Genomic DNA, 19,177 nt, shown 5'->3' with positions numbered 1-19,177 from the left:
ACTAAAGGGCCCTACACACGCACCTGCCTGCCGAGCGACCGGCTAGTTGGACGCATGTAAGCGTTTTGACCGACCGACGAACATTCCTTGTCGTGATGTCGGGCGGGTAGGACCACCCGGCAATCGACCACCTAACAAACTGTGCCGTGTGTAGTCGAGCTGTCGTACCAGCCTCCCTACAGATATCTGTCTTTTTTCACCTCGCGCGGGATTAAATGCTGCTCTAATGCACATGACAGGCTGCGACGCAGACGGAACCTTAAGGACATCATTTCTGGAGAAATTTAAAGACTGAGGATGTTTGTAGGATACGTCGTGCAATGAGTATAGCAATATAGACCCAAGAAATCCAGCACTTGCCTCATTTCTTTAAGGAATCCTATTGGTTCCGTGTGGACTTACAGAAAACGAAAATCCATCGAGCTTATGTAGTTTTGTTTTTAGGTTTTATTTCCAATACTTATCGGAAATGAAATATAAAAACCGAAATATCGACATTCAATGAACGCTCATTCGTAAAATGCTTACTTGCTGTCATAAGTATTAAAAAAATTAGGATTTTTCTTTCACCAGTCTAACAGTTGCTAAGTGCTTCATTTCCTATGTATCTGTTAATGCACGCCACGGCCATGTGTAGTCTTCCTTGTCCGAATCTGAAATGAGTTTCGTAAACTGACGGGCCATCTTTTATACTACATACATAAATAAATTAATTATGTTTACATGAAAGGCTTTCGTTTAATGCGTTTTTCTTTAGCATGTTACATTTCCTCAGTCAGCTTAAGACGCGTTGCAGGTTTCAGGATTCATTTTAGTTAATAATTTTGGGGACACAACAGCATTGAGTCTCATGTTTTAATTTCAGCCTCTGTCATGACACCATTCTTTTTCGTTAAGAATGGTTTGATGATGTTCAGCAACTAAGAGATTCGCCCATTCTTAGCTAATTACGAAAACCATAGGATACCACCTGCCTTAAGTAACAGAAAATGGGTGAATTTCTGTCCTTGTGTTAGCCAGTTCTTTGCCCACAGCTTTCTCTCGGTCTTTATTGGCCTTGTTACCTCTAAAATAGACAAGGAAAACCCCCGTTTTTGTTTCTGCGTGAAACCAATCGGGATCTCGTAGAACATAAACAAATCACAACAGACACGGCGGCGCCGTAATCGCTGAGTGCAGTCGGTACGCACGTTGTGTAGGCTACCACGAAATTGGTCGGTCTGTCGGTCAGCCGATAAATTGGTGCGTGTTTAGGGGCCTTAAAGCTGGCAGGGACTGGCACAGTTTTGGTTCTGTCGTCAGTGTGGACGCATGAAACGGCGCGCGCATCACGCATCAACATAGCTGCAAGCGAGACAATTTTCAGGTAAAAGTTCGTCTTCAACCGATGTCACACTGCAATGTAAAACTGCTATATTTAGCGATAATATTTCTGTATATATTGAAATATGCATTGTCGTTAAACTAATTCCGATGGTTAACCGTTTTTGTTTTTTTGTTTTTCATATTGGTGATTTCAGTTTGCTCCAGTAGGTATAAGAGGCTGGCCTTTTGTTCCTAATACAATGTTTAGTATTCCTCGATATTTGTAACGTAATAGTTGCTGCTGAACAGATACGCTGCTCGTAACGTATCTGAAAATTCCGCCCTGTCTGCCCAGTACATCGCTTCTCACAGCTTCTACACTCCTGGAAATGGAAAAAAGAACACATTGACACCGGTGTGTCAGACCCACCATACTTGCTCCGGACACTGCGAGAGGGCTGTACAAGCAATGATCACACGCACGGCACAGCGGACACACTAGGAACCGCGGTGTTGGCCGTCGAATGGCGCTAGCTGCGCAGCATTTGTGCACCGCCGCCGTCAGTGTCAGCCAGTTTGCCGTGGCATACGGAGCTCCATCGCAGTCTTTAACACTGGTAGCATGCCGCGACAGCGTGGACGTGAACCGTATGTGCAGTTGACGGACTTTGAGCGAGGGCGTATAGTGGGCATGCGGGAGGCCGGGCGGACGTACCGCCGAATTGCTCTACACGTGGGGCGTGAGGTCTCCACAGTACATCGATGTTGTCGCCAGTGGTCGGCGGAAGGTGCACGTGCCCGTCGACCTGGGACCGGACCGCAGCGACGCACGGATGCACGCCAAGACCGTAGGATCCTACGCAGTGCCACTTCCCAGCAAATTAGGGACACTGTTGCTCCTGGGGTATCGGCGAGGACCATTCGCAACCGTCTCCATGAAGCTGGGCTACGGTCCCGCACACCGTTAGGCCGTCTTCCGCTCACGCCCCAACATCGTGCAGCCCGCCTCCAGTGGTGTCGCGACAGGCGTGAATGGAGGGACGAATGGAGACGTGTCGTCTTCAGCGATGAGAGTCGCTTCTGCCTTGGTGCCAATGATGGTCGTATGCGTGTTTGGCGCCGTGCAGGTGAGCGCCACAATCAGGACTGCATACGACCGAGGCACACAGGGCCAACACCTGGCGTCATGGTGTGGGGAGCGATCTCCTACACTGGCCGTACACCACTGGTGATCGTCGAGGGGACACTGAATAGTGCACGGTACATCCAAACCGTCATCGAACCCATCGTTCTACCATTCCTAGACCGGCAAGAGAACTTGCTGTTCCAACAGGACAATGCACGTCCGCATGTATCCCGTGCCACCCAACGTGCTCTAGAAGGTGTAAGTCAACTACTCTGGCCAGCAAGATCTCCGGATCTGTCCCCCATTGAGCATGTTTGGGACTGGATGAAGCGTCGTCTCACGCGGTCTGCACGTCCAGCACGAACGCTGGTCCAACTGAGGCGCCAGGTGGAAATGGCATGGCAAGCCGTTCCACAGGACTACATCCAGCATCTCTACGATCGTCTCCATGGGAGAATAGCAGCCTGCATTGCTGCGAAAGGTGGATATACACTGTACTAGTGCCGACATTGTGCATGCTCTGTTGCCTGTGTCTATGTGCCTGTGGTTCTGTCAGTGTGATCATGTGATGTATCTGACCCCAGGAATGTGTCAATAAAGTTTCCCCTTCCTGGGACAATGAATTCACGGTGTTCTTATTTCAATTTCCAGGAGTGTACATGTGGCATTGTCACATCTATATAATCATTAAAATACCTCTAACAGTGCTGCTGATGACTCATGTAACAGTGCAGTGGGGTGTTTTTAGGTAACAAAGTTCATTCACGTATTTACTTTGTTGACCAATATAGCTATTGTATGTGGCATTCACAGTTTTTAACATAAGTTTATCTGAAGATGCTCTATACTGACTCGAACCAGCCATCAAAAACAAATACTACTGTTATTTAAACTATGTTAATGTTAGTGCTTTTGCAAGTTATACCGTGTTTTAAGTAAATTTTTAAATTAGGCTTTACCATACTTGTCTGTAGAAGATGATAAACATTTTAGAGCTTACACTCAGATTTTAGTAGAACAAAATAATCAACAAGTGAAGTATCATTTAAAAGGTAGTATTTTTACTTAGTTGCAACTCTCTACTACAAATAAATGTGTCTAAATAGACATGGGTGGAATCTTTTTGGGAGGGGGGAGGGCGTTGAAGGGAAGACTACAATTAAAATTTATTACATAACTGAGAATCGATGGTTACCCACTCAATAATTTGTTGTAGAGGGTGGTTCCTGAATGACGTTTTACACATTTGGGGGCAGGTTCCTCAAATCAAAAGAAGGAAAAAAGGACAATAAACATGGGTTCTTAAATGCATATCTTACGAGCTATGAGCACTTGTTCGCCTTCGATACTGTGAATCACATTTCTACTGTGAGCTCTTCGCTTTTTATGTTTTGTCACTATGTACCAACACAAGAAAATGTCTAGTAAACATGGGCTCTTAGGTGGATACCTGACGAGCTCTGAGCACTCTTTCAGTAAAGGAGATGCTTTCACAGTAGCGAAGATGAACAAGCCCTCATACGCATTTTAAAGCCCAAGTTTACTGAACATTATTTTTCTTATTTTGGTGTACGGAACCTGTCCCAAATTTTTAAAACGTTGTTCTGAAACATCATGTAGGTAGCATACCTTGATTCTGTAAGAATTCTCTCATGATTATCTTCTACGTAATCCTTTTCGTATTAAGATGATTCTGAATGACATTTTTTAAGTTAATCTAAAATAGTTTTTTACGACATGACATAGTGACTCACAAAAGTACTCGGCCAACAGTGCTATGTTTTATTTTTTTCTTCATTATATACAGGCATCACATATTACAGGAGTAGTCTCGGCACAAAATAGTATAGAACTATGGGGTCTGGTGCAGCAGGAGATACAACCCGTCGGCTTTGGACAATGACGTCACAAGTCGCCAGAGAGCAGTTTACCATTTTCGCTTTTGCTGTTATGTTTCAGTTTCGTTTTTTTACTGATTGCTTAATAAAGTGGATCTGTTTATTCTATCTCGTGAGATTTTTTTTTAAAAGCCAAAAAACACTTATCAGCCACTGAAGGGAGCTACAACACTAAGAAGAATCGCTTCTCGATTGGCCACTTGTGACGTCATTGTCCAAAGCCGACTGGTTGTATCCCGAACTATGTAATAACAGAACAGCATTTTCTTATTTGCAAACTTAACTCAAACATAAACAGTAAGACATAAACACGCCCACTATCACAACCATAAAAGTTTTCGGGCGGCAACAATCACAACCTTGTACATTTTAATACCTTGTATGCAGTACTGTTTGCTTGCTTAATCACTTCTTCCAAGCGTTTAGGCATGCTGTGAACGAGCTTTCGCGTATAATCAGGACTTACTTCCTTTAAAGCTTGTTAAGATGTCACTGGCGTTTGTCGTACTTTAATTCACTCAAAAGATTTCTATTGGGTTCAAGTCCGGACATTGAGGAGGGCCATCCAAAGCCTTAGGGCAATTATACGGCGTCCATAGCTACAGTATCCGCTTTATGCTTCGGATCATTGTCTTGATACAATCTGAACGTCCTCGAAAGCCCGAAACTTGTAGCACTTTGCAGTAAGTTCTATTTTAGGATGTTCAGATACTTACGCTTGTCCATTGTACCTTCAGTTAATACTAATTCGCCTACCCCACATGGAACCCAAATCATGATACCTCCATAACCGTGTTTCTGTGGGTTGCAGATGCTTAGATTGAAACTATTCACGCGGTTTTCTCCAAGTCATAGGTCTTCCGTTTGAGAACATCTGCACTTCACATTCATCGACAAAAATTACTTCGTCCCACCAACTGACACTCTTATTTACCGGCTGCTTCGCGAAGTCCAGCCGTTTCTTTCTATTCCTCTCATTTATCGTTGGCTTCCTTCTGCTTATTCGACCATTATCACTCTCCTCTGATAATTCTTTGAACTGTTTCAGGATGCACGTCCTTCCCATATTCCTGCTGCACTACGGCAGCAATTTTCGTTGCCGACAACCTTGGATTTGTTTTAATTTTACTTATTACTCCCGTTTCCTCTCTTCTACTCAGCTTCTTTGGTCGCCCTGTTTATCTTCAGTTCTATCTTCTATGTTGAATCTTCGTATGTCACTTACACTACTTATTCAGTTGTAACAAGGCGGCATTCTTTCTTTAGGAACGTTCTTTAGGGCGATGGAAAATAACCAGTTGTCTCTTTTCAAATGACGTATTGTTTCCTTTCCGCCCCATTGTACTGTGCGTCATGTCTGTTAACACGAAAACGCAGCACAGAATGAGCCTGCTCGGTCTACAGCTGGGACCACCGCCGCCTATACATGTGCCTTAATAATAAAGTCACTGCATATTGTGGTGTCTTATAATGCAAATATACATCGCACGTACTTAATTATATTATACAGCGACCTGCTTGTAGTACATTGTCAGACAATATTCACACTACAGACTGGACCGGCAATTGCTTCTCGTGGGCCTCAAATGTTCGAAGACAACTTCACATTTCAAGAACAATGAGGGTGCTCGAGTGCTTTTGTGCTTCACTGTATCCAACAAAATGGTCAATAAGTCAGGAAATAAAGCAGAAAAATCTTTATGAAAGATATTTTTGTTAAAAACAGTGATGTTAAAGTAGTACTGAAAGAGGAAAGTTTAAAGTGGAAAAATTCATAAATGAGAATACTGTTGGTTCTATACAAATATAACCCTTCATGAAAATCCTTTGACTAATCTTCCTTGAAAATGATAACGCAGAGATCGAATTTTTAAAATACTTATACATCCTTATCTATAGCTCTGCTTCCAAAAAATGCATCTATTACCATTCACAAAGTATGGCTTCTGTCATATCAAGTGCAACCTCACCATTTACAGTTCGAAATAATCAAAAGACTGTTTTCTTAACAATAGATGATGAGGAAAAAAGTCCATGAAGAACCACATCTGATTTGAAAGTACACAAAATGTAGTACTACAGCTGATACAGTTTGAAATCGAATAACAATGGCCGATGCATTGCCCAAAATTGTCAAAGAGTAAGTTAGTAAAATAAGGTTTTTCGAACATTTTTCTCCTGTGATCACTTAGCATGCACAACTTACATAACCTGTTTTCACTTTTTGTAGAGAAAGGCCAATTTCACTTCTCGTAGAGTACTAGAAGATCGTTCAGTTGTACATGTAGTCGCAGGCAAAGTACGAGCAATTAATAAAGCCTTTTCTACTGCAGGGACGAATCTGTATGTGTATCAGTAATGGCTATATTTGTAGGTTTTTGTGTTCTCATTGACCATAAACCAGTCCACAGCATTGCTTCAGATAAAAAGTTATCAATATTACAATATTTTTGAGTCGCTTTGGCTCAGGCAGCTTAGCGTTGCCGAGTTGTAAATTATCAAGTACATCGTCGTCGTCGTCGGCTGATACTCGTATCCGAGTTTTCATTTCCCTCCTGAGATTTCCTTTGTCACGGTTCAGGCGTGGAAGTGTCGTTGATGGCTTAGCAATCCAATCCTAGCGTGGAACAGGCGGCCACAGACATTACAGCTGATGGAAGGTGGAGGACGTGGCTGAGCCTGGAGGAGTTTACGTCTCTGGCGTTTGTCATTCTCCATTCTTCGACGTTCCAGCTCAAAGTTTTGAAGAGCATTTGAGGTAACTGAGCGCCAGCGACTTCGGCCTTCTGCTATTGTGGACCAGTTACTCGGATCGATGTTCAAGTTTTTCAGATTTTTCTTGTACTGATCCTTATAACGTTTGAGAGGGGCACCTGGTGGCCTTTTACCTGTGCTCACTTCGCTGTACAGCATTTGGCGTGGAAGTCTGTCATTTTTCATCCGCTGGACATGTCCGACCCATCTGAGTTGATGCCCAATGATAAGAGCTTCCATGCTATGCATTTTTGCTTTCTCTAGAACAGCCGTGTTGGATATGAAGTCATCCCATTTCAGGTTCATGATATATCTTAGCTTCTGTTGGTTGAAGCGTTCTAGTTTCTTCAGATCGCAGCGATATAACGTCCAGGTTTCGCAACCATATAGCAGGGTGGAAATGACTACAGCTTTGTACACCATCAGTTTGGTGTACAGTGTTAGGTCTTTATTCAGGAAGACACGCTTTGTAAGACGATCAAATGCTAAATGTGCAGCACGTAATCTATTCTCCACATCTTTTCCAGATGAGCAGTTGGATGACAATATGCTTCCCAGGTAGAGGAAATGGTCCACTTGTTCCAAGAGTGTATCATAGATGGATATGCTGAAGTCAGGAACGGAGGAGCCAGGAGTTGGCTGCGCCATCACCTTTGTCTTTGGAATATTGATGGAGAGACCAAATCGTTCGTACGCCCTGCTGAAGGAATCAACTGACAGCTGCAACTCTGCAGGTGAATGAGCTGGAGAGGCATTGTCATCAGCATACTGCAGCTCTGTCACACGAGTGGTACTGGTGAACCTTTTTGAATGGAGTCTGGACTGGTTGAATAATCCTCCGTCAAACCTGTACTTTAGTTCTATTCCTGCATTGTTTACGGTTGTCTCGTAAAGCATAGCTGCCAGATACAATGCAAATAATGTTGGTGCAAGAACGCATCCTTGTTTAAGCCCACTTGTTATTGGGAATTCACCAGTCATTTCATTCTGGCAGAGGACCTGTCCAGTCATATCAACGTGGAGAGCTTCAACCAGGTCAACAAAATGTTCAGGGCAGCCGAAGCGTTTTAAGACCATCCACATGGCTTCTCTGGGAACTGTATCAAAGGCCTTTTCTAGATCGTAGAAAACAAGTAGTAAAGGCTTTTGCTGTTCTCTGCACTTCTCCTGTAGTTGTCGTGTTCAGAAGATCATGTCAATTGTCCCTCTTGAAGGTCGAAACCCGTATTGAGACTCAGGTAGTATAGTCTCGGAAAGTGTCTGGAGGCGATTTAAAAGGATTCTTGCAAAAATTTTTCCAGTGACAGAGAGTAGAGATATTCCCCGGTAGTTACCACAGACGCTTCTGTCGCCCTTTTTGAAGATGGTGACAATTGTGGAGTTCTTAAAGTCAGCTGGTACCTTGCGGGTTTCCCACATTAATATAATAAGTGAGAAGAGTCTAGTTTTTAGAGGCAAGCCGCCACCCTCAATAAGCTCCATCGGGATGCTGTCAGGTCCAGGAGCCTTCCCAGGTTTCACACTCTTGAGTGCCTTGCAAAATTCTTGAAAAGTTGGATCAGCCAGCCAGGGTTTTGGAGGGTGCTGTGGGACATTTTTGAGAAAATCTCCAGCGGCAGTAGAAGGGCTGTTTAATAGTGAGCTGAAGTGCTCTTTCCAACGATTTAAGATGTCCTGACTTTCAGTAAGAATGGTGGAGTTGTCAGCAGCTTTCAGTGCTCCTGATGAGGAGCGGATAGGTCCATACAGCTCTTTAATACCAGCGTAAAAGCCACGCAGGTTCCTTGCATCAGAAAGATTTTGGAGTTCTGTGGCTTTCTGTTGCCACCATTTGTTCTTGATTACTCGTATTTCACTTTGCGTTTCTGCTTGAGTTCTTGAAAGTGTGCTTTCTTTTCTGCGCAGGATGGATCTTGAGCAAGGGATAGGTAAGCATCCCGCTTTGCATTGATGATGGCTTGGATTTCTCCGTGGTTGTCATCAAACCAGTCACTTCTTTTCCGTGCACTACAACCAACGACATTCTCAGCAGTTTCTTTGATGATGTTCTTTAATGTGGTCCATTCTTGTTCGACGTCATCTGTGGTTGCTGGAGCTTTGTTAAGTTGTTCAGACAGTATGTCTTGGAAGTGTGAGCGAACGTTTTTGTTGTACATATGTCACAGCAAATTAAGTTTCTTCTGAGAAATTTCGACAATTCACTCGGAGCTCATCCATATGTTAAAAACCTTTAGAAAATTGCAAAGTGAGCATAATTAGTATTGTGATTTGAGAAAATCCATAAAAGACAACATGCAATTTTTATACCCTACAGTACATAGTCTGTCATCTAAAATCAAATCGAGAATGTCGCTGGTTGTTGGAAGTGGGTGTGGTTTTACAAAAGAAAAAGGGCGACTTTAGAACTTTACAGAGAGTGTGAGGTTGACTGCTTTGCCGCACTTTCTTCTCCTCAAAAGTCCGAATTACTTAGAGTTGTGGTCATCTGACGACTTGTGATGAATTGTTTACTATTTAAGGCATAGTGCAGAGCACACGGTACCGCACGTGGCGTTCTGTAAAACCCAACAATGCTCCAGTTGTTAATATCGTTAAGAATCCTGCGACGGATAATTTGATTCCACTACAGTTGGGAAACGTCTCGTTGCCAACTTGACAACAATACTTCGAATTACGCTGAAAGGGAAGTCGAGCACGCCACGCAAAAGTGGCTTTTTTAACGCCTTCGTTTGATCCGCGGTACAGCAACGTATTCATTATTATGGAAGAGAGAGCGACTAACAAACGAATGAAGCTCTCGCTCTATGGCTGATGTTACGCTTTTTAAAGAGAATATGGTAACTGCTATGGTACTGTCTCACTGCGATCAGCCACATAATGCTACAGTTGTCTAAACGAGAGGTTTTCCGAATAGCGGAAAACCATTTCATAACAGAGAAGGCACATCTAACTCGCTCCTTGGTTTATCGTTACTTTATTCGAAGCTTGCCCATTGATACACATTAGCACATCTTATTTAAATGTATTGTGTGTAGAATAATAACCACTACCAATCACAACTAAATGTGATTTTATTTAAGGCACGATCGGTTTCGGGTTTGTGGTCACAAACAATTTTCAGGGTTTTTTACATTTAATTACATGTTTCAATGCTCAGTGTTGGAGATAACTGTTTAAATAAAAAAAACGAATAATATAATGGTGATATTTAAACAGTGACCACCACCAATAATGAGCATTGAAACATGTACTTGAACGTATAACACCCTGAAGATGGGCCCGAGCTCGAAACCGGGCATACATGAAATGAAATCGCCTTTTGTGGTTGGTAGCGGTTATTATTCTACAACCTATTGAAAGGTCTCTGTTGGATTCATTTCATGTTAATTTCTTAAATCTGTTGTCATTTACGGCATACATTCCACTTCTAAATTTACTGTGGTGTTTCTATCTGGGGTTAGACTGAGCAGTGAAACGTTACTTTTACACATAAACAAGAACGATCTGTCACACTACTACACTTTAAAACACAGTTTATATGTAATTCATGTCACACAGTCTCATACGGAACCTACATCCGCTTTCTTTTATATACTGTATATGATAAGATACTGTCATCCCCCTTCCCTTCTGTGTGTAAGAATGAATGAGCAAATGTATTTCTAGTTGCATGCTTGACGGTAGCAGACAAGCCTGTCTGCTAGAGAACAGTAGGACCAACGATGGAACAGGTAGCTACGCTTTCTAGAAGCAAAGAGGTTTCTATTCTTAGTATGGTCCTGTCCGTCCCTTGTCATGTTGGTATAGGAAGCTGCCTCTCTGGTCACTTCCGTTTGTATTTGTGAGGCACCCCTCAGGAGGGATCCATGGGAGTCTGTCCGCGGCGAGCATCTGAAGTGGTAAGATCTCCGGCTAAGCGCGTGTCTGCTAAGTTCGTAGGACAATGGATTTCTTAAGTTCAGCCTAACTGAAAATTTAATCACCTTTATTTCAGGTTTGGCTCTAAAATATCTAATGTTATCTTAAATTGCAACACAGTGTAATTAGAGTGTGAAGTTCAGAATATGTTCCAGTAGTTGCTTTGTCACTACTTTGTGAGTAAAGAGGAACCACGTGTTGATCAGTAACTCTAACTAAGATCATCAATCTTAAATGCGAATGTGCGTGAGATTATAACGTCTCGTCTTGACAATATTTTTCAATATATCAACTTTTCTTTATGTTCAACCCACGTGGGGTGTACTTCGTGAGACCAGTACCACGTGCTTATACAATAGTTTGACCCATCAGGTTAATAGTAAGACGATAGTAACCAGTTCGAGGATTTTCTGTTGTAAATTGCGTTTCGATGTAATTTATTTTAATTATCAAAATTATTGTGAAGTTACACTCTTCGTGTAAACCAAGTTGACCACGTGAAGCATGTGGTCTAAGCATCAAAGTAGACATCAGCTATTCTTTTCGGGAAGATTTCACAGAGAGTTAGTATGAATTTAGTATACCAGTGTGTGGTAATTTCATGATGGACAGGATTACGCTACGAACGTAACTTCTTTGGGTGAAAATTTAATCGGTTGGTTGTGGTTAATTTCCTCTTGCATATGTTTCAACGTTCTTCGTGTGTTACTATATGTATGCAGTGTTGTATGTAGTCTCCCAATCTTGGCTCCCTATTTGATGTGTTCTGTAAGATTACAAACTCACGTTTACACAATCCTAAATAAGGCACCAGTTTAGTTATGAATCAAGTTTGATATTCTGAAATTTTATCGGAACAATGATCACTGTTAAAATAAATGTCCAAATATAAACTGATTTATTTCTTTTTATTTAAGTTGTCTTTATATATATATATATATATATATATATATATATATATATATATATATATATATATATATATATCACCGGTTATCGTAAGATGAGTACTAAAAGATTATAATTTTAGTCTGGTTGGGAATTTGGTAAGCTAGACTGGATACCTGGTGAAACAGTTGCGCAGTAATGCAAGGTTAACTTCCTCAGATAGCTCACAGCTTTTAACCCACTTTTATGGTCTTGAATATCAGCACCGATTTCAGAACAAATTAAAGCATCAACATTACACTATAAAGTAAGTCACGGAGTTCTTCTGCATCCACAATCGATAAAATTCACTAATTGGATGGAGCTGGTTAACACTTTATTCTATAATCCTTGCAGCGATCGTTTTGACGATGAAAACAAAAATAAAACTGAGTCAGCATAACTTGCGGGCACATTTCATGTCATTTGCAAATAAGAGCAGAAATGCTGTTTCGACCCTGAAAAATATAAATATATAAATTACAAGAAATAATAGTCTAACTTTAATTTTACCTTGCTATCATGGTTAATATATTTGATTTATAGGTAGTACCAATATCTACTTCTATTACTGAATACGGTATGTCCCAAGCATTACGTATCTACTACACTCAAGACATCACGACTGAGGAATCTCTTTTTCATCTATTTTGTGCTTGATTGACATTAAATTATTCAGTACTGAGATTTTTTGCGTCAGAGTTGAGATAATACTAGTGCAGAAGTTGCCATCAACCAGGTAGCAATAACTTCAGAGCTATCTAAAGCTATTCATGCAGCAAATATTCATGTTCCACTTAACTGAACGAGATCACGCAACCGTTCAGACACTGGACTCTGTATTGGGAGAAGCATGGATCCGATTGCAGTCCGGTTATCCACACTTACTTTCACGTGGTTTCCCCGTGTCTGTTAAAGGGAATGACAGTACAGTTCCTTCGAGAAAGAAACGGCAACTTCTTTTCCCAGTTTCCTGTCCAGCCCTCGCTAGCGGTTTGTCTGCTATAATCTTGTTGGCAAGTGGACGCTGAAGAAATGAAATTATATTTCAACTGCAGCTTTATATTCTGCATTTAATTCGTAAAAACTCAAAATAACTGTTTCCAGGTACTCTTCATTACAACCTCTGCGGAACTCAACTTCACATACAAATTCAAAAACTTCGAGTTTCAAACTCTATATTATTTTGAAAAACGATTTGCTTAATTTGTAACAATTTGATGTCTTTCCTAACGAGTAAAAATAATTTGTCAGAAGTGGGATTCGAACCCACGCCCACAGAAGTGGACTGCGACCTGAACGCAGCGCCTTAGACCACTCGGCCATCCTGACGTAACAAAATATAGGTGTTCTATACGTTTCATGAGGTGTGCTGAGATAAATTTCATTTCAATTATGTTCTTCAGCGTTTAAATATTTTAGGTTGTCTATATGTAAGGCAAATAAGAAAAACGCACTAACTTAGTGAGATCTTTCATTAATATCTCAGTGCTCCTATTTTGTTAAGAGAAAAGATTAGTTTTTATAACATTATATTCCTTTTGTTATTTCTTGGAAAGATATTCACACATGTGAATGAACAAAAATAACGGATATCTTGTCATTATTCGGTGATTGACGGCGTATTCCTTAAAGTGTAATCATATTTGAGAAATGATATATTAGAAACAAATGGTGCAACGCAACTACTTCTAAACAACGGAAATTTGGATCATTGATCCCGATAGTTATTTGGAAAAGCTATTCACCTTTTTAAGCATGAGTCACACATTACACAAGTTTTATACATTTCCGTATCGAACATATTCCTAATATGTCACAGTAACTGAAGGCACTATTTTATAGGATGCCGAAGTCTGAAATTAATCATTCAGGTAGTTACAAAGTTTCATGAAATGGCTTTAAATGTTGATTATAGTAATATACGACGCTGATTTTGGTAAGTCTGGTAAATTTCCGTGAAAGAATGGCACATTTTTGTTGCGCCTACATGGTTGGTATGCATGATTATTCCAAGGTTCCTATAAAGAATTTCAACTACGTACACCATACAGTTCATTGTTGACAGCCGTCGGAACTGGTCAATGTGTCGACTGCGATTGAAAATAGAGAAAACAGTGTTTCGTACTGTTATTAAACATATCATTTGAAGGGTGGAAATGCCGCACAAGTCAAAACAGAACTGTATAGACTTTACACAGACTCTGTACCGTCATTCTAGACGATGTACTTTTGGATTAATGAATTTAAAAGTCGTAGTAGTAGTCGAAAACGAAGCGCGCTCCGGCCTTTCAATTGAAGTTATCACAAAGGAAATCACTGACAAAATCCGTCATATGGTAATGTAAGACCGCCGAATAAAATTTCGTGAGTTTGCTGAGACTGTAGCTGTCTTAACTGAGCAAGTACATAATATTCTTCACGGAAAATTGGCAATGAAGATGCTGCCTGCGAGGTAAGTGCCGCGACTGTTCACAATCGACTACAAGCGGACAATCCTGATGCTACCCAATAGCAGCGCCTTGGAAAGTCTACTTAAAACATTGAAGAAAAAAAGGGAAGACATACCTCCAGAATTTTACAGCACAGGTGCCATGATTGACCGAACGTGAACAATGGAAAACTTCGAAATGAGACACGTGATGATCAGATTGGCAGTCCATGGTTTCCACCACCTTATTTGTAACAACACGTCATACCATGAACCAAACGAAATGTGTGAGTGTAAACTGTCACCAAATTTGCAAACGCTACCATATAGAGCCCTGTACCAAAAGGACACGAACAATAAGTGACTATGCAAATCACAATATGTGAAATTTCTAATTTATCTTATTATTATCAGTGTACATAGAATTTATATGGCTATTTGGCTGCAATAAACTTACTATTACAATATCGAGCACCTATTCATAATGTCCGACCTGTGGCGGAGTGGTTAGACGATAATAACATCCCTGTAATGGACTGACCCTTCAGAGTCCTGACCTGAATCCTACAGAACACCTTTGGGATGTTTTGGAATGCCGACTTCGTGCCAGGCCTCACCGACCGACATCGTACCTGCCCTCAGTGGAGCACACCGTGGACGATGGGCTGCCAGTCCCCAAGAAACCTTCCAGCACCTGATTGAAAGTATGCCTGAGAGTGTGGAAGCTGTCATAAAGGCTAAGGGTGGGCCAACACCATATTGAATATGAGCAGTACCGATGGAGGGCACTAAGAACTTCGAACTTGCAAGTCATTTTCAGCCATGTGTCCGGATACGTTTGATCACATAGTGTATAAAGTACTTGTCGAATCAATGGCACGCAGAATCACTACTGAACTTCGTTCCAGAAGTGGGACATCGCGCTCTTAAGTATGTGGCATAATGTTTTGGATCATAAAAATAGACGTCCTAACACGAAGCTGTACATTAGATGTTAACAAATTCCTCATTTTCAGAAATACCTTTCTTGATAGTGTCAGTCTGCATATTATTTATATCGTACATAGGTCTAGGGATGGCGGTTATCCCTGAAACAACCGGTTTTCGGTTATGTCGGTTTTTTTTACGCCATTGTAATCGGACTGTTACAGCCACTTAAAATATTCTGGTTCCGAAATAAGCAATTTTCGGTTTTTTTATTCCTATTATTTTCTGTAGTAAATGTAGAGATCGAACAAAGATTGAAAAATTTTGTCTCCCTCAGTTTCAAAATATTAAGCAAATAAAAGAAATGTATAGCCGGTGTCAGTTCCTTCGGACACGTCCAAACCAACAGACACCACGTAAAAGTATATATAATTAAAGCGAGGACGGCCAATGATCTCTTCAGTGCGGATGCGCACCAGACGCGAGCTTTTACAGGAATCGGCGATGGGCCGCGAGTAGTCAGGATAATGGGCAAGGAGCACTACATCAGCAGTGTGTGGATATGTTGAGAATTAGGGTATGATGGGAGGCGTGTGAGGGTAGACCGAACAGGTTGCAATTACCACAGTGTCTAGATGGCGCAATGCTCAGCATATCTGCCTAGACCCAGGTTCGAATCCCGATCTGGTACAAATTTTCAACTTTCCGTTTGATTTAAATGAGTGTGCTCTCGCAGCCAAATTCTGTAATTCCTTTGTCTAAAGTAAAAGAGTCCCACCGCCACACCTCCAAAGTGAAAAAAAAAAAAAACCTCCATAGTTCAGTGCTTTTCTCGAAAAGTGGTTAAGTGATCAACTAATGCAAAAAGTCACCAGTATTTGCCCAAAAATCGTGTTGTAATCGGTGATTATAACACTATTAGGACAATACCAATAGTCATGGCTAAAAGATGAAAACTCATCAGAGAACAACACTATTTTTCGTGTTACTTTGTTGTCCGTTTTCAAGGGCTACAAGCAGATAAAGGCAAGGTGTATACTCTCTGGGACAGTTGGGAAATACGGGGAAAACCCGGGAATTTTTCATTTTCATTTTTCAGTTAAATTTCTGTAATTTTGACTAGTAAGAATTGATAATCTAACAAAGAATTTTACTTTATCCCGCTACTGCAGAATAATATGCAGCAATAAAACAAACGAGTGAGAAACACTAAAATAAAACTCAAATTTCATAGAAAATGGTCCATTTACAACAACAAAACACAGTTCTCAGACAGACGTCCGCCTACAGCGAAGTGTGTCAGAGACTTTAGGACGGACACTATGCAATACTTCGTAACAATAAACTGCTTTTCGATGAGCGTGACGTCACAACTGTTTACATTTCTAACAGGTCACGGTAAAATATTGCGAGTAGTGGTTTGAGAAACGACACTTTCAAAGTAAATTTCCTTTTGTGCAAGATGAATTCTGTTACGTGTGAGAATGTGCAATGAATTTCTTAAATCACATAGCATTTGACCCTCATACAAAACAACACTTCGAGGAGCAGCCACTTAGCAAAATTTCGGACACACAAGACCACACGTTTGTGTCATCATTTAAGTTTTACTGGCGCATTTGTGTTTGATATATCTTAAAGGACAACACATGCAAAACAAAAGATCGATATTATGTGTGAAAGCTTAACTTTTCTTGTAGCTAGACTCTATGTAAATTAATTTAATCCGTTAACTTTTCCTGCTTGTATATTCGCTCTGCGCAATAGAGAAAGCAAATGAAACTCGGAGGAAGTTCACGATTGGTCAATAAGCAGTAAAGTGACATTGAACATAAAGAAAACTAATGCCATGAATTTCAGTTTGAAGAGGGAAAATGGCAATATTAAATATAGATGGCACCTCTAGAGACTGTATAACAAATGCAAAATTTCTAGGAATGAATATTGATTCTCAGTTGAAGTGGTGTGAACACAAAGTACTTGCAAACAGAATGCTATCAGCATGTTACGCCCTTAGAATTATATCATCAGTGCGTAACATGCAGTGTCTTTTAGTTACAAACTATTCATACATACACTCAATTCTTAGCTATGGCATTCTGTTTTGGGGAACATATGCGCAAAATATGAACACAATTTTCAAACTCCAGAAAAGAGCCATAAGAGTAATAACCAAACATAGTAGTCGAGCTCATTGTAAAGTGTTCAAAACACTGGGAATTTTTTAACTGCTCCGTGTGAATGCATTTACCTGTCAGTTGTACACATCAAAAATAACATTGATAATTACTGCACAAACAGTTCTGTCCATGACCATGGAACAAGAGCTAGACTCAATTTACATTTGCCAAGAAAAAATAAACATAGAACTCAAAACAGCGTTTTCTACCAAGGAATAAAACTGTACAATAAATTACCGAAAGAGATTAAAGAAATTGCAAAAATACACTTATTTAAAAAGGCAGCTAAAAAGTACCTGATATGCAATACATTTTATACATAGAAGGTTTACTTCAATAAAACAGTAGGGTTTGGTAAAAAAAAGTTTGTCAAGTAAATAATAATGATTATAAAACATCCAACATAATGATTTTCTCTAACTAGAAGTCTGTAAATGTATGTATATACGAATTAGCTTATTTTAAGTTGGTCTAAACTTAAAAATACTTTGACAGATCATGTATCATTGTAAAAAGAGATCTAGAGATGAATAAAGCTACTACTACTACTACTACTACTACTACTAGTGATGTTGCTATGGGCTGACTAAATCACATGTCCTGTGCTCTGAATATCAGCTGTCATTGCCTTGTGAGATCACGTGAGGTGAGCTGCGATTAAATGCATCGCCATCTCGATTTTAGTGCTTCGGAAACTAACGTGCTGTGTTTGGTGGACTTCATATTTATACTTTGATGATACGAAAAATGCAGTGTACATGTTGCTGCTCATCAAAGACCTTTCCAGGAGGAGTCTTTTTTTTTCTGGATTTCGTTTCCTAAAGTGCCGGGACGTTCTGCGCCGGTGTAAAAAAATCTTTGCCATTCAAAGGTTTGAGAAGTTTCCCAGTTCCGAGGGAAAGTATGCTTTCACTTAAAGCGGAAAAACTGTATTTTCATCTGGGAAAAAGTCTTTTTAACTAGGAAATCCAGGAATTTTGTTTCCTTGTCCGTGTACACACCCTGTAAGTAGACACAGCCAGCAGAGCAGCCGCTTTGTATTTTTATTGTAAACTGTGAATGAACGTTAAGTTTTAAGTTTTCTCCTAGCATTATGTTGCAAATTTCTTGCTGTTCCTCCCATTTTTAATCTTAAAGCAAATGGAGCATTGTACTTCATTGATACCGCACTTCGTAAAATACTTCCAGACTAGGGACGGTGCCATTCCGTAATATAGCTGATGTCCAGTGAAACAGTCACAAGTATACGAACCACATGGGCAAGTCCTGCACACTGAATGTACACATGTACCATCTAATAGACGATGCCACATGGTAACAGGTACACTGATGCTGTACCAATTCTTATGCTATGTGTTTGTTGCTCATTTCAGTCGGCATTGTTATTAAAAGGCACTGATTACTTCCCCAATTTCTATAAAATCGCAATATTTTAAGGCAATGCAAATTTTATGAATAAGTCAATTGTTCTTAAGGGTTTATTTAATAACGAAAAATTTTAGCACTGTTGCTATGGCTATTAATACTTCGACTTTATACCCAGTTATTATTAAAAACTAAAAACACCTGTTATAACGGAGTCCAAACAAACACGGAAAAATACCAGTTATCTAGAACTAAAACACCGATATCGGTTTTAACTGGTCGTTTTTCCTATCCCTACATCGGCCATCATCTTTTACTTTGCTGCTCAAATAACAAAACTCATATA

At 40.4% G+C, this 19,177-nt stretch overlaps 1 non-coding gene across 1 annotated transcript; it reads right to left on the bottom strand.

Moving 5' to 3' along the window:
* Positions 1-13,176: 13,176 nt before the first annotated feature.
* Positions 13,177-13,260, bottom strand: Trnal-cag. The gene has a single exon. It is a non-coding gene; the product is annotated as a tRNA-Leu (tRNA).
* Between the last annotated feature and the right edge of the window lie 5,917 nt (positions 13,261-19,177).

The sequence above is a fragment of the Schistocerca piceifrons genome, chromosome 7, assembly GCF_021461385.2.
Source record: "Schistocerca piceifrons isolate TAMUIC-IGC-003096 chromosome 7, iqSchPice1.1, whole genome shotgun sequence".
NCBI classification, from domain to species: Eukaryota; Metazoa; Arthropoda; class Insecta; order Orthoptera; family Acrididae; genus Schistocerca; species Schistocerca piceifrons.
The sequence above is the reverse complement of the archived record's forward strand: the minus strand, read 5'-3'. Positions and strand labels throughout refer to the sequence as shown.